Source organism: Polypterus senegalus, chromosome 17 (genome assembly GCF_016835505.1).
Source record: "Polypterus senegalus isolate Bchr_013 chromosome 17, ASM1683550v1, whole genome shotgun sequence".
Taxonomy (NCBI): Eukaryota; Metazoa; Chordata; class Cladistia; order Polypteriformes; family Polypteridae; genus Polypterus; species Polypterus senegalus.
In genome coordinates this window covers 71,223,209-71,244,903 of record NC_053170.1, presented here as the reverse complement: position 1 = coordinate 71,244,903, position 21,695 = coordinate 71,223,209, and the positions used below count along the sequence as shown (strand labels likewise).

The following is a 21,695-nucleotide window of genomic DNA, read 5'->3' as shown; positions in this document are numbered from 1 at the left end:
ACTCCAATAGTGCTCTTTCTACAGCTTTTACATTTTTTAGCATATAAGAAATGACAAAGCCCAGTATGTCACAGAAAAAAGGGTATTGATTTTCACTCAGGTAAGTTAAAAATGACAAAAATCAATTTCCATCAATTAATAATGTTATTGATGTAGCATCTGTTGCGGTTCCAGTCGCCTGAAGGCTCATACCACTGAAAAGCATTACTCTCGACCAGCAACAGAGATTTCACATCTGACTGTTTCCAGAAAAATTAATGGAAAGTGACAGCTGCTCCCAGTTCTTCCAGCATCTGTTGGCCCTTCTTACATGTATTGCTTCTGACAGAACTTTTGTTCTTGCATGTTTATGTTGATGTAAGTGAAGAGATCCAAGTCACCATAGCTTTATTTTGTTGTTTCTCTATCCGATAAGAAAAGCCTTCATCCACAGGGTGCTGCCAAATCCCAGAAGCTGATTCTTCTATTTTTCTCAAACAAAGGTCCACTTACAGTTGTCCTTGTTAGTACACAAAAATCTTTTCACTTTCATATAACTGACATAAATTATGAACATTTTCACCCTCCGTTGTTCTGTTTATTTACAAGACTCAAAAGGCAGTAGCAGCTCATTCAAAGCCTTATACACAAGTCTGTGTTTATTAGGTGCTGTTTAGCTGGGAGCTGTAGGACTGAAACATCTTGTAGGATTAGCATGAAGGTTGGAGTAGAACCCCACAGTCTTACTGTATTCCATAATTAAAGTTTTAAAGTTTTACAAGGGCTTAAACCAGAAGCAGAAACCAGACTGATTATGATGATCAAAGGAAGGACTTGGTATGGTGGGGAGGACAGCGTGCTAGTGCCTACTGATGGGACTTGGCATTATTCTGAATTTTTTATTTCTCTCTTCTAAATAATTTTTTTTCTTCTCTTACTAAAGACATTGTTCAGTTTTTGATGGTCTGGCATACTGATATTCAAGATCATGTGCAGCAATAATTGGTGTCACTAAGGCATGCATTGTCATCTCTATGGATTGGGATTGGATTGCTTGTTTTAATAATCTAACATATCTTTCGCTCAGTGGCCACTTCATTAAGTATACATGTCTAGTTTCAGATACTTCACCATTTTTGCTTCCAAATAAATCTGAATTCTTAAAGGCACAGATTCAACAATGAGGTGCATGCTGACTTGATTACACCAGTCAGTTCCTCCAGATATTTTGATTGTATTTTCATGTCATCTATTCATACTCACCACAATGGGCTTTTTGGTTTTAAAATCTAAAGACTATGAAGGCCATTGGAGCAAACCGAAGGCACTGCCATGTTCATCACTCCAACTTCAGGTGATGCATGCTCTGTAAATTTTCTGGTAGAAATATTCTTTTAGGAAAGGGTAAACTGTGGACATAAAAAGGAATGCAAATTGTCAGCAAGAATGCTTAGATATACTGTGACATTAAAAATGATGCTCAATGCTGATGCTCACCATTACACCAGCTGCCATTATCTTTGACACATGTCAAGATGGATTCATAGATTCTACCATATTTCGCCCTTAAGTTCTGCATGTCTCAAGAGAAATCTGTGTTTCATTAATTATTTGCAGATGCATATCAAGAAGAAAGCTGGCTCTCTGAAAATCCTTTGAGAAATATGCAGAGCCTGTGGATGTAACACAGGGACCAAAGCAGGAGTGGGCAGACAAAATTGGTTGATCATAAACTGAGCAGATGAACTTTACTCCACTGAACATGCAGTAATAAATGTTATTTTGGTTATTGAGAGTGACTGTTGACACATTAGAACAATCTAGATGAAAACAGGCCATTCAGCCCAACAAACTTTGCCAGTCCTATTCACTTAATTCTTCTAAAAAAACATCAAGTCGAGTTTCGAAAGTCCCTGAAGTTCTCCTGTCTACCACACTACTTGGTAGCTTATTCCAAGTGTATATGGTTCTCTGTTTAAAGAAAGACTTCCTAATGTTTGTAAGAAATTCACCTGTAACAAAATTCCAACTATGTCCCTGTGTTCTTGATGAACTCATTTTAAAATAACAGTCTTGATCCATTGTACTAATTCCCTTCATAATTTTAAACAGTTCAATCATGTCACCTCTTAATCTTCTTTTGCTAAAAACTGTATAGATTCAGCTCTTTTAATCTGTTCTCATAAATCAAACCCTGTAGCCATGCAATCGGCCTAGATGCTCTTCTCTGGACCTTTTTTTTTTTTTTTTTTAATTTTATTACAATCCATACAAAGCAATCAAGTTTTTACAAAAAGAAAAATTGAGTTAAGAACAGATCGATCCCGACCCCTGAGAGAGAGAGCAAGCCAAACGGTGTAAAATTTAAGGCTTGTAAACATACCTAAATTAATAAATTCTCTGTGCTTTATGAACTTATTTTAAAATATTACTGATTAGATCCTGCCATGTTTTGAAAAAAGTCTGTACAGATCCTCTAACTGAGTATTTGATTTTTCCAATTTCAAATAATATAACACATCAGTTTCCCACTGACTTAAAGAGGAGAGTTTGGGTTCTTCCAGTTTATCAGAATGAGTCTGCGTGCCAACAGTGTAGTGAATGCAATCACAATTTGTTTGTCTTTCTCCACTTTAAGCCCCTCTGGAAGAACCCCAAACACAGCTGTTAATGGGTTAGGAGGGATTGTGAGTCCAAGGCTGTCTGAAGGTAATTAAAAATTTTGTCCAGAATAATGTTAATTTGGTGCAGGCCCAGAACATGTGACCTAGTGAGGCTGGGGCTTGGTTGCAACGTTCGCAGGTTGGATCATGCCCTGGAAACATTTTGGAGAGTTTTAGTCGAGACAGATGTGCTCGATATATAATTTTGAGTTGTATAATTGTATGCTTTGCGCATATGGAGCTTGAGTGAATTCTCTGCATTGCTACTTTCCACTCCTTTTCTGATATATTAATTGAGAGATCATTTTTCCCAGTGTCCTCTTGGATCTTTGAAAGGAAGGGATTGTAAAATGATTTTATATATTGTAGAGATGGAGTCTAAGTCCTTGAGATTGAGCAATATTTTTCCAGCATGGATGAGGGTGCAAGATGAGGAAAATCTGGAAGGTTCTGTTTAACAAAGTTCCTGATTTGAAGATAGTGAAAGAAATGTGTAGCTGGAATGTTAAATTTGGAATGTAATTGTTCATAGGATGCAAAGACGTTGTCTATATAAAGATCTCTAAGCAAGTTAATTCCAAATTTTTCCAGATATTAAAACTGCATATGTTTGTGAAGGTTGAAAGAGGTGGTTCTCTTGCAGGGTGCCACAGATAGAAGCTTCTCCGTCTTAAAATGCTTTCTACATTGGTTCCAGATTCTAAGTGAGTGGAGCACAATTGGGTTATTAGTGTATTGCCGATAACGTGTGTTTATTGGAGCACAGAGCAAGGAATACAAAGAAGTACTGCAGGATTTTACTTCTATTGCGGTCCAAGCCTGTGTATGTTCTTCTATTTGTGTCCAGGTTCTTATCGCCTGTATATTTGCTGCCCAGTAATAAAACTGGAAGTTAGGTAGAGCCATGCGCCTTCTGCCTTTTGTCTTTGTAGGGTCGCTCTTTTGATGCGTGGATGTTTTGAATTCCAAATAAATGAGGTTATTGTTGAATCTAATTGCTTAAAGAATGATTTATTAATGTATATTGGGATGTTTTGAAATAAAAAAAGGAGCTTAGGAAGAATATTCATCTTAACAGTGTTAATTCTTCCAGCTAGTGTGAGATGAAGGGTTGACCATCTATGCAAGTCTTGTTTAATTTTTTCCATGCAGACGCGAAATTTTGTTGATAAGAGCTTTATGTTTACTTGTGATGTTTACCCCTAGGTATTTAAACTGTTCTGCAATGATAAAAGGTAGGGTGTCTAATCTAATATTATATGCTTGAGAATTCACTGGAAAGAGTACACTTTTATTCAGATTAATTCTGAGACCAGAGAGCTTTTGAAATTCTGTGAGTGCTGCTAAGACTGCAGGCACAGAATTTTCTGGGTCCATATATACAGTACCATGTCATCTGCATATAATGAGATTTTCTGTTCCAGTCCTTCTCTGCTAATCCCCTTTATCTGATCAGTATTTCGACAATGTATTGCCAGTGGTTCAATGGCAATTGCAAACAGCAGCGGTGACAAGGGCATCCTTGTCTAGTGCCACGTTCTAGTTTAAAGTAGTCTGAGCAAATGTTATTGATGCAAACTGAAGCTTCTGGGTTAGTATACAGTAATTTAATCCATGCACAAATGTTGGGCCAAACCCAAACTTCTCCAAATGTAGTAAAAGGTATTTCCATTCAATCATGTCAATGCTTTTTCTGCATCCAATGATAATAATATTTCTGGGGTGTTTGATTTAGTTGGTGAGTATATTACATTAAACAGGCGTCGAAGATTTGAAGATAAGTGTCGGCCCCTAATAAATCCAGTTTGGTCTTGTGATATTACGAGGGAGCACTTTCTCCATCCTTCTAGCTATGATTTTAGAGAGTATTTTAACGTCGTTATTCAGAAGTGAAATTGGTCTGTATGATGCACATTGTAATAAGTCCTTATTTTGTTTTGGAAAGACAGTGATTAGTGCTTGGCGAAAGGTTTGTGGAAGAGATTGGTTATCTCTGGCTTCTGTAAATGTTGCTAATAGGAAGGGAGCTAGCTGAGCGGAGAATTTCTTGTAAAACTCTGCAGGGTAGCCATCAGGGCCTGCTGCTTTTCCACCTTGGAGTGACTTTATAGCATCTAGTAATTCTGATAATGCAGAGGTTTATCAAGTTCCTCCACACTAAAAGCGTCTATTTGTGGTATCTGTAATGTATCCAGAAATGCATTAGATTGTATATTGTCTTCTTTAAACTCAGTAGTATATAGGGATTTATAGCAGTCTCTGAAAGTGTGCATTATATTTTTGTGTTCGATGATTTTATCTCCGTTCGTGTTAGTGATTACGAGATTGCGTTGCACTTCTTGCTTGTGAATTTGTTGAGCTAAAAGCTTATTAGCTTTCTCTCCATGTTCATAGTAATGATGTCTGGATTTGTAAATTAGTTGTTCAGTTTCTTTACTTGTCAAGAGATTTAATTCTGAATGTAGAGCCTGCCTCCTCCTATGTAGAGTCTCGCTTGGTAGTCTGGCATGTTCTTCATCTATTTTAGTAATTTCGCTTTTTATCTCTGCTACTTTCTTGCCTTCGGATTTATTTCTGTGGGAAAGATATGAGATAATCTGTCCTCTTAAGAAGGCCTTAAGAGTTTCCCAGAGTATTCCTGCAGAGATCTCGGGGGATGTATTTGTCTCTAGAAAGAATTTGATTTGCTTGGATATAAATTCCGTACAATTCTTGCCAGCTAATAGAAGCGGGTTGAGGCGCCATCTTCGGGGTGAGTGTATGGGGCTTAGTAATTTCAGCTCCAAGATCATAGGTGCATGGTATCTCTGGACCTTTGCTAGGGCTGCTAAGTCCTTTTTGTAACCTGGAGACCAAAACTGCACACAATACTTCAGATGAGGCCTCACTAGAGCTTTATAAAGCTTCAGTTTAACCTCCATGTACTTGTACTCCACACATTGTGCTATAGAACCTAACATTCTGTTTGCCTTTTTACTGGCTTCTGAACACAGACACATTTCTGGTATTCATTTATAAAGCAATTGATCCTCAGCAGTTAAACACAATCCGTCATATCAATCAATGCATGCCGACATGGGAAGGGCATGCTAACTCTATGTAACCCTAGAGCAGGTTAGCAATGAAATCCCTGGGCAATTACAATCACAACATTAAAATATTTGTACTAAATAAGGATATTAACACTAAATGTAAAAGTGTAACATCAGTCAGGCTTCTGTCATTTTATTGCATGCTATGCATCTTTTTCCCGCTGCCACAGGAAGACAAAAACATGAATGTGTGTGATGCTACAAGAGAGAGATTAGGAGCACGCACTGATACAGGGCATTGCTACACCCACCACACAACAAACCAACTCAGGATCCAGATTAGGACCCGAGTGCAGCCATGCAATGGGTGACACCTCAGCACCACATTAGTTCAGATGGAGTAAAACAGTGTGAGGTTTGTTTATGGTGGCAGGAGTGCCAATTCTGCCACCAACCCTCAAGTTTTTCCCTGCAGGTTGGAGGGCCTTCATGCAAGGATGGATGCAGATTAACGTCATACTCAGGACAGAGCAATTGCAGGTTAAGGGCCTTGCTCAATGGCCCAACATAACAGCTCCAAGCAAAATAAACTACAAGGGACTCGCTCTCCTAACTTGGCTTTGAAGGCTCTCCTTGCAGTGAAGTATTGATTGTCCTTCCCCCAAAAATACAAGAAACATTGAAAAATAAAAATATTCATGTCAAAGCCATAAAATACATAAGAAAAAAATGTAAAAGTAACAATATTAACATAAACAATAATAATCAAATAATAATCAAAGAAGCAAAAATGAACATAAAAGACCAATTCATTTGGAAAACAAATACATTCTCAATTGTTAAGAATGAAACTGAGCAACATGGGGATAACCAGAGGTTAACTGTCATTATGAATTCATTTAATTGTAGCCAGGAAACATTTTGATACACACCTACAATCCTATGCATGTTGCTCCGAAACCAAACATAATCTTTGCTGTAATCCTTTTACACAGTGCTCACATAAAGCTTCACACATATGCTGCCAAAATGACAACTCGCATAAGATTTGCTTCATCTTTGTTATTAAAATTCAGTAAAATATTTAATACCAAACTGTTCATAATCCACACACGTTTGAAAGAAATGCAAGTGCAGTGAAATGCAAGCTTCAAGTTCATTACTGTAGGTTGATAATAAAGAATGCCTCACGCAGACACACCAAATTCTAATATGTCGTCAATCAGCATTTAAACTGGAAACTATTTTTGTATTAACACCTTCAATTAATATAACAGTGTGTCAGTAACAGTATGCACAAATGAGTGTTGAAGTGCTTGTCATTTCATAATTACTGCTATAATTGCAACTCAGAAATGCAGCTTACAGGCAGATATGGCAGCCACTAGCTTTTGCTGCTGCTTGAGCTAATAGACAACCCCCTTCAGTTTGAACCAGCTTGTTAGTATCTTGCCTTTGTCTTCTGAGCCCTTCTTTTCTGCTGAAGTGCTTCTACCTTTCCAACATGCAGCTTCCTTGCAAAAGTTCCATCTTATTCATGTGTTCACATTCAGATATAAGTAGGACAGAACACTCAAAGTGAGGGAGAGCCCTCTTATGTATTGCCTGCTGCATTCTTCTGGGCATTTCCTGGATTCACATTCCTTAATATCCTCTTCATTCACACAGGATTCCTTGATGACTAAAAATATGTGATATGCATTTGTATTTGTACTGGATGATAGTGTACCAGTGCTGTGGGTGCTAGAAACATAAAGGAGCCCTTCCTGTGTGCTGGATGAGAGTAACATGCTATGTAAGATGGGAATGTTTAAATAGGCATTGTCTTCCTTAAAAGACGTTCTATACAGGTAAATGCAGATTGCCTCTTGGTTAACACTAGAATTCATGAAGCCTATGAAAAAACTAGTAATCCCAGCCCATTTTAAATCCCATCGCACCTCTCAGTCAGTGTCTTTTGTTTTGTAAATGTGTTGATAAGCACAAGAAGCAAGCAGCCCACTATCCCATCTCCCCACAGCCGCAGTAAGGGTAAAAAGCTCTCTCAGCTCAAGCCTTGTTTATCTGGGAGTGAGGAACCTGGAGCTGTATAGGGTAAATAATATATTGTTATTTGTCTACAAAGATCTATGTAAGTCTAGGATCACAAGAAATGCAAGAAATGTTGAACACATACCTAAAAGACATTTTTTTTTCATGTTTTAGTACTAACAACAAACTTTTGACATGAAGTGTATAATGTTTGAAGACTAAAGTCCAGTATGAAATAAGCACTTTCACAAAAAGTACAAATATAACAGAACAATTGTGCTTTTATTCAAGACTATAACTGAAGAAAAAGAAATCAAGTTAGGGTACATCGTTGTCATAACTGCTTTGGCAGTACAGCGATAAGAACTGCTGACTAATAATCAAGAGGTTGCGGGTCTGAGCCTTGCCACTTCCCAAAATAAACATTTTGAGTAGTGAGCTGCTCTTATTGTTACTATTATATAATAAGAACATACATTTAATTTGAGTCTGTAACAGCTGGTGTAAATGTATAGTACTTGTAAATGGTAGCTTTTTTTTCATTCAGTTTTATTCTGTCAGTCACGTTCACACTCCTCCCGATCTGACACTGCTGTTTTCAAATAAAGACGTGCTATAACAGAGGTGAACTCAAATGAGGACAAGGGTTCTACATCGGAGAAAAAGATCAGAAGCTCTCCCTGTAAGAAATGTCCTCTCACATATGCGAACAAAGCAGCTGTACCAGACGTAAAGGCAAAAGATGGCACCGTTTGGACACAGCAAAAGATCCGTCGTCATCCTCCCAGTTAGTCTGCCCCACACCTGTCCTTCAAAACAAAGCACGGCTTACAGAGCTTGCCAATGTATCATGCAAAGTCCTGTTTGTGATTATGTTTTGTGATAGTTTTTACATAAGAAACATTTATACTGTATGTTACTTATATAAAAGCTAGATTGAATGTTATTTACATTGATTTATGTATTTAAGTAGACTACAGAGCTTCCTGTGACTTAAGCTGCAGGTGGAAGCTGCATATGACTGTTGTTACGGTTCTGCCTTTGTCCAGAAAAGGTTTCATAAGCTTTATGACCTTAGTCTCTGAAAGTCTCCCATGGGGCGACTGGGATCTTATCCTGAACAAGATCAAACACAGTTGCGTAGGGTGTGACAGCAGCTTACACCTGCAGCTAAAGTCACTTCAGTGCACAAGTAGTTTGTCAGCATGCCCATGTCGATCAAACAGATTAAGCTCTGCAGTCTACTTGTGACTTTACACTGCAGGAATATACATAAATAAATGAAGGTAAATAACATTCAGTCTAGCTTTTATATAAGTAACATCCATCCATCTATTCCGCTATATCCAAACAACAGGGTCATGGGGGTCTGCTGGAGCCAATCCCAGCCAACACAGGGCGCAAGGCAGGAAACAAACCCTGGGCAGGATGCCAGCCCACCGCAGGGCACACACACACACCCACCAAGGATAATTTAGAATCACCAATGAACCTAACCTGCATGTCTTTGGATTGTGGGAGGAAACCAACGTAGACACAGGGAGAACACGCAAACTCCATGCAGGGAGGACCCGGGAAGCGAACCCAGGTCTCCTAACTGCGAGGCAGCAGTGCTACCCACTGCGCCACCCTATCAATAACATATAAATGTTTTTTATGTAAAGACCATCACAAAACATAATCACAAATAGGACTTTGCACAATACCTTGGCAAGTTCTGTAAGCCCTGCTTTTTCTTTGAAGGACATGTGTGGGGCAGAATGATGGGCAGGATGATGCCCAACCCATTGCTGCATCCAAACGGTGCCATCTTTTGCCTTTATGACCGGTGCAGCTGCATTGTTCTTATATGTGAGTGGACGTTTCTTGAGGGGAGGACTTCTGTTCTCTTTTTCCAATGTAGAACCCTCATCCTCATCTAAGTTCACCTCTGCTATAGCACGTCTTTCTTTGAAAACAGCAGTGTCAGATCAGGGGGAGCATGAAAGTGACAGAGAATAATACTGAATAAAAAAAAAAACGCTAACCTTTACAAGTACCATACATTTACACCAGCTGTTACAGACTCAAATCAACTGTATGTTTTATTGTATAATACACTGCTCACAAAAATTAAAGGAACACTTTAAAGAAACACATTAGATACATCAGATCTCAATATGAAGTTGGATATCTATACAAATAAAGACAGGGCAATATCTTGGGAACAAAAGGATGCCAAGTCTTTTAATGGAAATAAAAGTTTTCTGCCTACAGAGGGCTCAATTGTGTAGACACCCTAAAATCAGAGTGAAATGAAGATGTGGCAGGCTAGTCCATTTTTTCAAAAACTTAATTTCTGCTACTCAAAATGCTTTTCAGTATCTTGTGTGGCCCCCACGAGCTTGTATGCATGCTTGACAACGTTGGGGCATGCTCCTAATGAAACGACGGATGGTGTCTTGTGGCATTTCCTCCCAGATCTGTATGAGGGCATCCCTGAGCTGTTGTACAGTCTGAGGAGCAACCTGGCGGCGTCTAATGGACCGAAACATAATGTCCCACAGATGTTCTATTGGGTTTAAGTCAGGGGATGGTGAAGGCCATTCAATTGTTTCAATTCCTTCATCCTCCAGGTACTGCCTGCATACCCTTGCCACATGAGGCCGGGCATTGTCGTGCATTGTAGGAAACCAGGACCTACTGCACCAGCGTAGGGTCTGACAATGGGTTCAAGGATTTCATCTCGATACCTTATGGCAGTCAGAGCACCATTTCCTACGCAGTAGATGTCTGTGCGTCCCTCCATGGATATGCCTCCCCAGACCATCACTGACCCACCACCAAACCTGTCATGTTGAACGACGTTGCAGGCAGCATATTGTTCTCCTTGTCTTCTCCAGACTCTTTCATGTCTATCACAGCTGCTCAAGGTGAACCTGCTCTCGTCTGTAAAAAGTACAGGCCGCCAGTGGCGGACTTGCCAATTCTGGTGTTCTTGAGCAAATGCCAGTCGAGCTCCACGGTGCTGGGCAGTGAGCACAGGGCCCACTACAGGACATCGGGCCCTCAGGCCATCTTCATGAAGTCTGTTCCTGATTGTTTGGGTAGAGACATTAACACCAGTGGCCCTCTGGAGGTCATTCTGTAGGGCACGAGCAGTGCTCAGCCTGTTCCGCCTTGCACAAAGGAGCAGGTATCGGTTCTGCTGATGGGTTGAGGACCTTCTACGGCCCTGTCCAGCTCTCCAAGAATAACAGCCAGTTTCCTAAAATCTCCACCATGTTCTGGAGATTGTGCTGGGAGACACATTAAACCTTCTTGCTGCAGCATGTGTGGATGTGCCATCCTGGAGAAGTTGGACAACCTGTGCAACTTCTGTAGGGTTAAGGAATCGCCTCATACTGCCAGTAGAGATAATTACTCAAGCCAAAACTAGCACGAGTGGAAAACCAGCCAAAAAAGATCAAGAGGGAGAAACTTGAAATGACCTCCACATGTAAAACCAGTCCTGTTTTAAGGGTTTTCTAATTGTTGCCACTTTAGTGCACCTGTCGTTAAGTCCATGAACACCAATACAGCTGAAAGTGATTAACAATGACCTCAGCTGCTTAACCAACCAGAAAATTATCAGACAGGTTTAATTGATTTCATGCCAGGCCCAATAAAAAAAGTGTTCCTTTAATTTTTGTGAGCAGTGTAGTAACAATAAGAGTAGCTCATTACTCAAAAGTTTATTTTGGGAAGCGGCAAGGCTCGAACCCACAACCTCTTGATTATAGCAGTTCTTTTCGCTGTACTACCAAAGCAGTCATGACAAAGAAGTGCACTAACCCAATTTCTTTTTCTTCAGTTATATTCTTGAATAAAACCTCATTTGTTTTGTTACACTTGTACCTTTTGTGAAAGTGTTTATTGATATTTGGACTTCATACATTCTACACTTCATATCAAAATTTTGTCGTTAGTACTAAAACATGAAAAAAGTTTGTCTTTTAGGTATGTGCTCAACATTTCTTGTATTTCCTGTTATCCTACACTTACATAGACCTTTGTAGACAGAGAACATACATGAAATTCATGTGTTCAAAATAACGATATATTATTTACCCTATACAGCTCCAGGTACCTCACTCCCAGATAATCAAGGCTTGAGCTGAGAGAGCTTTTTGCCCTTTCTGAGGCGGTGGGAGAGGTGGGATAGCAGGCTGCTTGCTGCTTGTGCTTATCAACACATGTACAAAACAAAAGACGCTGAATGTAGAGGTGTGAAGGGATTTAAAGTGGGCCGGGATTACAAGTTTTTTGTAGGCTTCAGGAAATCTAGTGTTAAGTCAGAGCAGCCAGTGACGAGCTTAATGGGACAGATGAAATTAACTCTGTGGTAAAGTATATTGTGGTGCACCCCTTGTGTTAGAACCTGCAGCAGTACCAGTGACAGCATCCAATACAAACAAATAATAATATGAAAGACAGGAATATTAAGCACTGTTCTCCTCAGGTGGCGGGACAGATTGTGATGCACTGTGCAACCAAACAAGTGAATAAGAGACAGAGAAACAGACTGATGTAATAATTCCACCCCAAATTGAGGGTTGGTGCTGTTGCATAATGCCTTTCCTCTCCTTTCTCCCGCAGATCTGATGACAAGTGATGGAAAGATATCTTCCAACAGACATACCATATGCACTTCAGAAGAGGTCATCTATCTGAAGCTAAACATATTCTGGCCAGCCAGTACTTAGATGGAGGACCATGTAGGAAAAACTTTGATTGCTGCTGGAAGAGGTGTTGTTAATGCCAGCACAGGGCACTTACCCTGTGGACTGAATGTAAATCCCAATGCCCCGGTCCAGTGATGGGGACACTGTGCTGTACAAATGGCACCATTCTTTGGGTGAGGGTAAAATCAAGGTCCTGATTCTCTCTGGTCATAAAAGATTCCTGGTCATCCTTTGTAAAGAGTAGGGTGTATCCTGATGTCCAAGCTAAATTGGCCTACTGGGCCTAGTCATTCTGGCTCCCTGTCTCTAATTGGCCATCTCTCTCCCACCACTTCACCACCTAACACCTAATGCGTTTTCAGCATATTGGCACAATAATGGCTGCCGTTGCATCATCCAGGTTGATTCTACATGTTAGAAGTGACTGAAGTGGCTCACCACTCATTATAAAACAGTGCTTTGAGTAGTGAGACAAGTGCTATATAAATGCAAAGAATTATTATTATTTTTATTATTAAATGACATCACTTCTGGTTTCCAGCCCAATAAGCCTTTCCCTTCTTCCTTACTTGCCTCTTAACCAGCTCCAGCACCATCTTGCCTTCAGTCTAATTTTAGACTCGTGCCTCTGAAGATGCTTTTTAATTACACCTTAACATTGTGTTTATTGTTTTGTTTCTGATATGCAGGGTATGCCTAAGGGTGTCCCAAATCTTTATCTTTGTCTTTAAATTCACAGTCTGTGTACAACTGTTTTTAAACACTGCTCTCTTTACTGTAGCACTAGACAGCTACCATGACGTGGAGTGCTACTTCAATAACTCCAGGTAAAGGGTATCCATAATGGTTTACAATAAGAGATAGGCTATAAATAGCTATTTATACTATAAAAGGATTGAAATGTGACACAGTCTGTCAAACAGACCCTCCAACCACATCACTGTCAATGGCACAGACAATGGAGGCTGCAACAACACAACTTTGCCTGTAGTGGCCTGAACTGTTTCGGTATAACCGGCATATTATTTTCCATCTGTGCCTTTCGAGCTCTCATTTTCAGTCTCCTCCAAAGATCCTTGAGAATGTCAAAACTGCTATGCTGCTGGATAGTAAAATGCACACTGAAAGATGATGTGAATTTCTTCTATGCAACACTCCTTCTACAGTATGTACTGTGAAAGTTACCTAGAAGATATCCTGCAAGTCTATTAAATAATTGTGGATTACATTGAGCTTGTGCTCAAGTGGGTAGTGAGTGGTTCTAATTGCAATTAAATAATATGAATATTTTCCAACATCTGAGTAGGTCTTAAATACCTCTTGGTGAAGAATAGATTAACAATACCAGAATAAACATAACAGCTGAGAAGTTCTCAAAATAATGAATAGGTTGGCAACTGGTTATTTTTACCACCATTTTTGTTGAACGTAAAAAATTAAAAAAATATTCTCATGAAGAGGTCAATAATGCTTAAGATATGAGTCTGGCAACATTTAACCAACTAACACCTATTCTTTTCAAGTTTTATTTGCAGCATATTTCTTTCACTTTCTTTTAATTATGTGCTTATAGAAGATAGAATTTCCTGATAATGGTGCCTTATTCAATGGCAAGACAGTATCAAATTTAAACACTGGATCTACTCAGTACAGCTACTCACATAAAGGGTGAACATGTAAGTGCAGAATTAAATGCATGATGCAGGGATCTAGGCAATATTTTTAAGGTGAATGGTACTTGTATATGAAGATCAAGGCCTCTTCATAATCCCCAAAGTGTATAATACTACAATAATCCTGCAGTCCGCCTCAGTCATTTTGTTAAGTATTAATGTAATGTTTCTAACAATGTGCATTTTGGATGTAAGATTTAATGTAGTGTTTCTTGTAAGGTTGAAGAAAATTACATTTTTTTCCTGTGCTCTCTGTCCCTTATATGTAGAGTTTGATGCATAGCAGCATGTCATTAATCAACAGTGTAGTGCTGCTAATAAAGAATCAGAGGCTTAGTTGGTCATGCAGATGATAAACACCAACCCACGACAGGACTAGCTTCAGATCAGTTAAACTTTTTCCTGATCTTTTCTGTTATTACTGCTACAGCACTTAGACCTGAGGATCTTCACCTGCTAGTACCATGATATGTAGTCTGGTCTTGCTACCATACAAGCACTACATCAACTCATGAATACTCTAACTGACCCTAAATGTGTTGCCAATACATCAGCTTTAGTTTCTTCTCTGTCAGTGAAGTGACATTCCCAAAAGCAAATTTACATTACCTGTAATGATTTGTTAGCAGAATGAAAGGAAAGACTATGAGCTACAAGTTATCAAAATGAGTTTATTGGAAATATCACTGAAACAACTAATAAACCAATTAACACTTAAAAGGAATCATAAAGTATTTAAGGAAAGAAAAAAGTAAACTTCTTAAACAAAGGAATATCAGAAATCTAAATTAAACAGAAGAAAGGGCCAAGTAGAAAAACCTAAACACAAAAGTCAATATCACAAGGAAAAACATGTTAAGCAAATAATACATTTTTATTTATACAGCGCTTTTCCCATGCTCAAGGCACTTCACAGAGTTAAAGAAAGAATGGCACGGTATACAGTATATATAATTGTATAAACCAGATACTGTAAATAAATAAAGAAGATTAAGACAGTAAGAGAAAAAGCCTAACAGACAACATAATTGATGGTCTAACACCACACACACAGGTTATATGAGCATCTTGACAGAGAGGTAAACTGAGAGAAGGGTAATAAAGTCAAGTAGAGCTAAAAACCTTCCTGAACAGATGAGTTTTGAGTTCTTTTTTAAAAGAATTCATGGAGTCAGCTGATCTAATTAATTTCGGTAGGTCCTTCCAGATTCTGGGCGCTATACAGCTGAAGGCCCTGTCACCCATGGAGTGAAGATTAGTGTGGGGCACAACATGATTGCCAGAATCAAAGGACCTTAGTTGGTGGACAGGCACATAGTGATGCAGGTCACTGATGTAGTTTTGCGCAAAATCGTTTAAAGTTTTGTAGGTTATTAGTAGAATTTTATATTCGATTCTGTAAGACACAGGGAGCCAGTGAAGGCGAAGCAGGAGGGGTGTTATGTGCTCGCTGCTGCTGGTCCGTGTAAGGACTCTTGTAGCTGAGTTTTGAATAAGCTGGAGCTGTGATATAAGATTAAAATGGGGCATCTGCCAGTAAAGAATTACGATAATCGATGCGGGATGTGATAAAAGCATGGACATGTTTCTCAGTGTTAGAAAAGGAGAGGAAGGAGTGAACATGTGATAAGTTATGGAGGTAAAAGTAAGAAAGTTTCTTAATGTGATTTATTTGGGTGGAATAGAAAAGGGAGGAATCAAAAATGACACCAAGATTCTTTGCAGTAGAGGCAGGTCTGATGGGATCACCGCCAAGATTGATTGGGAAGGAGCTCATTTGATTAAGTTGTACTTTAGTCTCAATTTGCAGGAGTTCAGTTTTGTTGCAATTTAATTTTAAAGAGTTTTGCTCCATCCAGGTTTTCATTTCACTGAGGCAAGTTGTGAGCTGAGAAAGCTCTAATGAAGTTCCACTTTTCACATTGAAACAGAGTTGAATATCATCTGCATAAAAATATACAAACAAAGCAGTCTCAACAGTGAATTGTAACTAAAGAAACTAGAGCCTAGCATAAGTAAACATTAATTACTCAGAAGAACATACCACTTAGAGAAAAAAAACTTTAAAAAATTTAAAAATCAATTTATTAAAGAATATTTTCATTAATTAACTAAAGACAAATAAACTTTCAATATAGTTACAAAAAGGCTGATTACCTCAGAGAAGGGCAAAGACATAAAATGAAAAACCCAGTTCTAATGCCAGGGGCATTAAAATGCTCTAAATATGGGCTCAGGTGGACCTGCCTCCTTGGGTTCAACAAAAAGAGGAAAAGGTAGCAATTGAAATAAAACAATAATAATAATACATTTTATTTAACAAAGAAATAAAAATCATCACAAAACTATTAATGAATCAATATAATAATTTACAAAGAAAAATAAAACAAATAAATATGAATAAATAGCCATGGCTGAAACTCCTATGAAAACCTGATGTTACCAGGGTCACGTTGCTCTCAAAGACTCCCAAAAATAACTAAAAATGTCCACATCTCTGTCAAGCCATGACTAGTAATGAAAGGGTAAACATGGAATCTTTATAGGTAAAAATGTATTGATTAAGAAAATGCTCTACTTGACAAAAATCTGCAATAAGCAACAAGGGCACATCAGGAATTGCCTGAAAGGCAATCGCAAAGCAGACAAGTCCAAAACACACAAATTCAGCAAGAATGGTAAAAAAATAAAATTAAAGTAAAAAATCCAGGAATCAGTAAAAGCCCAAAAAGATTCTATAACTCACCAAAACCACCAAGTGTATTTCAATGAACCACAAGAGACTGCATTTTCATATAGGTCTGAGGACAGCTCATTGGAGCTTCATCTGCAAAATGAATGAAACATAGCAAAGACACAGACACTAAATGGTCAACAATATTAACAAAAACAAACAAATCAAAAATGAACAAAATAGACATAAACAAGGAATTTGAACGCCAACCAGGGGAGGAACCCAGGCTGAAACGCAGCACTATATTCATTCTGTTCATTTGGTTTTAAGGATAACTATTATAAATGGTCACTTTTTCAACTTAATTTTGTCTCAGGTTAGACATACTTTTGTCAAAAATCACTCTAATGGTTCCTTGGGAATGCAAGTTTCTCAGCCATGCTACTCTACTGTTTAATTGGATTTAAAAATAAATCATAATATCTCATTTTAACTAGAAAAATTACCGTCAATGACTGAGGTACCTTTTGGTTTTGTATCAGACCAAAGAGCAGGTATAATATTTTAGGTGCAGACCTGTTCTATAATAAATTAGACGTAAGTATTCTTTTCAATGCAGGTTTGCTAAGAGCTCATCATTGCCAATGTATACTGCTTTGATGAGGTCGCGTTCACATGATAGTTCATGTTAAATGGAAATAGCTATTAGTAAATTCAACTTAAGGCTATTTGTTGAAAATTTTAATCAACTTAAATTCCACACACTCCTGTTAATGGAAATGTGACGACTTCCCTGAATCAACAAAGCACACTGGTTGTTATATTGCCTAAAAGCAAAGTGCAGAATGTCTTTTAATGGATGAAATTGCTTCCTGAATCTGCACAGCAGCGCTACATAAATGCAGTCAATTAGAAGCAGGCATGTATAGTAATGACTCAAAGCAGATGTAACAGTTCCTAAAATTAATCTATCCTCGCAGTTTGAAAAAAAGGTCTGAGGAAATTAAATAGCCCTTTAAATCAGAAGGTTGTTCCCAGTTCTGACCATACAGCTTTAAAGTGCTGTTCACATCTCCGAGAGATATGGCTTCTTTTAGGTGATAGTGTTAGCCTATTAGCCCAATTCAAAATTTCACTGGTTTTCCAAGGCTATACAAAAGCTGACATTGTGGAATGGTGGTGAATTCATGGCAGTCTAAAATATATGTTTTTCTGGTTCAGTTTTGTTCACTGAGCCGGTCACTCCAACTGCCTGTGCTCCAATTTTTAAAAACTATATATTTAAACAGTTGTGCTGTAGCTGTTTACTTGTAAAGTGTCTTGGGCCAGAAGGGCACATTATAAAGCTGGTTTGTAGTGTTTCCAAAAAGTGCATCTGTCCTTTAATGCTGAACTACTCCCCGATTTCCACCATTCAGTCACCACTCATTTGGTCCAAAAAGCCCAAGTTATGTATAGTTTGGAAATATGCAACATGAGCAGCTGTTGAGTGAAATATTTATTCACCATATTATCTACAAAATTTAAAATCATTTGGCTGAAACAAAGCATAGCACACTGGTGTTGACAGTAGTGTTGCAACTTCACATCCCCAGGTGACTGGGCACTGTTTGTAGAGTTTGCATGTTCTTACACTGTCTGTCTGAGTTTTTTTTTTTTTATTTTTTAATGTCTTCTAAGTGTTTTCTCACACCTGAAAGGATTAGTGTGTTAAGTTAATTTGTTACTCTATCCTGATCTCATATTAAAGAGTAAGGCTAACTGTGTGACTGGCTCATGCTTAATTCTTGCATTACATCAACGCTCCTGTAATAGGTTCCAGGTCCCTGCAACCCTATAGTTTAAGATGCTGGTTTCAGTATATGAAAGAACAGATGATATTTGCTCACTATTCATCTGATCCTCCATGTGGTTTTTGTATGGGTAATCCAGCTTTATCTCAGATCTAGAAGGTGCACAAATTAGTTTGCACAATGACTGTAAAGTGGCATTATGTCAATTTCCAATTCAAGTACAACAAAAAGAAAGAAATCATAATACTGTGCAATCCTTGCTGGTAGATGATGTGTGCCAGAGCCTGCTCTACGGAGTTACTCAATTTTCCCCACTTTTTTCACATATTCCCTCAAAAAAGCCCCACATGCAAACTTGAACTCGTCTTACATAAGAGGTTCCAGTAATGTTGTCATCTTCCATAAGGTCCCATATCAAAGTTTCCAGCCTGGTGATTAAAAAAACACTCTCAGAGCAAGTCACCAGTAGGACTATGTGGCTTCTTTCTAAAAAGACATAAAATATTTGGAGGATCAGCTTGTCAACTAGAGAGAATTCATCCAGCTTGGTTTTCAAGAAGAGTGCTGTCATACTATACCACCGTATGAACTGAGTCAAAGATGAGTAGGTAAAGATCAAGAAAAGTTTGGGACATTGACTAGCACCATGGGTCACAATAACAATAAGTTTCAGGTACTGTAATGCACATTGTGTTCTTGATATATACATTAATATATCTGGAGGTCAGAATTTGAAAGAATAATATCCACATTCTAGGCATTAAGGAAGACACAGAGAATGAGATTCAAATCAAGTTTTTGAAAGAAATGTGCCCTGTTATATTTCCTACCCTGAATAATATTCTCTGTGGTTGAAAGATGTCACATAGAACATTTTCCCTTTGGAAACTCATCTTTTTCCAAGGCTTCTGATAATTATGTTTCTCATATAGTTTACCTAAAAGCCCAGAGAATTCCTAAATTATCCTTAGAGTTCCATAAAATTAATCTGTTTCTTCATTCTAGCTAACAGTGGCTCAAGACAAAAATGTAACAACTTCTGTAATGAAAGAAGCTTATGAATTGAGGTGGCAACATTTTTTAAATCTGACTCATCTGGAGCAATTCATGCCCCTGAAAACTTGATTTATTATGACCTGGTGAGAGCCCTTAAGATTTTTGAAAACTTCTAAGTACTACACTATTCAGAATTTAAAACAGAGTGAAACATTATTCTATCAAATTGCATACACAAAATACACTTAATTTGGAGGTGGCGTTTAAACTAATTCCTCTACAGGAATCACCACCTTATCATGGTGGAGAGGTTTGTATGCACAGTCAACCAAGGAGCTATGTTGTCCAGATCAGAAGCTCCTGGTATGGCCTCCCAAGGCAAATTTGTCCCAGGTGAGGGGATCAGACAAAGAGCAATTCAAAGCCTCTACTGAAGCAAACCCACAAATTTAAAAAGACAACCCCCTGAGTCGTGCAAAGGAGGCTTTGAGCACACACAGATCCAGGGTCTCAGCGCATATAAAGCGTCTAAGGACAATACGTTATAAATGAAATGTTGACATCTAAGCGAAGAAGAAAGCAGCACGGAGAAAAGAGACTCAAAAGCGCTGGAGAGAAAAAAGAGCAAAAAAGAAAAAGAATAATTGAGGTGCAAATTCAGAAAATAAGGAAAGCAATTATCAGCCCGGAACAAGTGGAATTGAAAAAAAAGCACGTCCAATCCGGCTCAGAATTAAAAGACAGAGTAAAAGAAAAAGTAGAACTTCATAAAGACGTTCACAAACGTTGGCGCTAAACACATGCAGAGCAGGTTAGAGATTATGAAAGCGGTGTAATTCAAAAGGCTCTAAAAAAACATTGGTCGCTATACACATGTGGAGAAAGTTAAAGAATATGAAAGTAGGAAAATTAGAAAATATAAAAAGACAATCCCCTGCCTGCAGTATGTAATTATAAAGGCACCTATCCTGGAGCCAGGCCTAGGAAGACCACCCAAACCCACAAACTGAAACTGCAATGTGGGACTGCCTTGATGTGGGCGAGGAATAGAGGCTGGGTGCAATGTTACCTGGGAGGTGGTTGAATGCAGAGGCGTTGTTGGACGGAAACTTAGGATGTGGAATGTCACCCCTCAAGCGGGGAAGGAGAGCTACCAACTAGATATAATCGGGCGCAAATCTCCCCAGTCGTTTGATTCTGAAACCAAACCCTTTAAAGAGGCTGGAATATCCTTAACTCTGGAGGGGAAAGGCATTTGGTGGGACTGGTCTTCTTATCAAACATTGGAAGATATGCAGTCTACTTGTGACTTTACTCTAAACACCATAGGTTGCAATTGAGGTGGCAACCCAAGGACTTAATGGTGGACACCAGAGGTTGAGGGATGTCGTCAGGCTGAACAAGGAGGACTTCCATGTATGGTTATCACAGGAAACTCCTGAAGCAGCAAAGAGGTACCAACAGGCAAAAAGGAGTTTGGAGAAACCATGGAAAGCAACTTTCAATCAGGCTGAAAAAGGTGGGGAGAAAAGCTGACCCTGACTGAGGATGCTGTCTGCCAGAGAAAGGAACACTTTGAGGAGCTCCTCTACTGGGTGGACACACCCTCTATAGAGAAGGCAGAACCAAAAGCTGGTGGGGGATCAATGTCCATTTCCCTGAGGGAGGTCACTGAGGTAGTTAAAAAACTCTGCAGTGGCAAGGTCCTAGGGGTGGTTGTGATCCTATCAGAAATTTTTAAGCCTCTGGACATTTTTGAACTTTCATGGATGACACACCTTTTCAATGTTGTGTGGTCATCGGGATCTGTGTCTCTGGAGTGGCAGACCAGGGTGGTGGTCCTCATTTATAAAAGGATGTGCTCCAACCATCGGAGGATCACCCTCCTCCCTGGAAAATCTTATGCCAGGGTACTAGAAAGCAGACTCCTCCCAGTTGTGGAATCTCAGATCCAGGAGAAGCAATGTGACTTTCATCCAGACCATGGAACAGTGGACCAGTTCTTTACCCTCATGAGGATTCCAGAGGGGTCATGGGAGTACATCCAATTGGTCTACATGTGCTTTGTGTATTTAGAGAAGTAATATGTCCATGTTTCTTGAGGGATTATCTGGGTGGTGCTGGGAGAGTATGGTGCCCCTAATAAAGGCT

The 21,695-nt window shown here is 38.9% G+C and overlaps 1 pseudogene; it reads left to right on the top strand.

The window, feature by feature from the left end:
• LOC120517207 overlaps positions 1-21,080 on the top strand; it is a 41,215-nt pseudogene extending 20,135 nt beyond the window's left edge.
• The last annotated feature ends 615 nt before the right edge of the window (positions 21,081-21,695 follow it).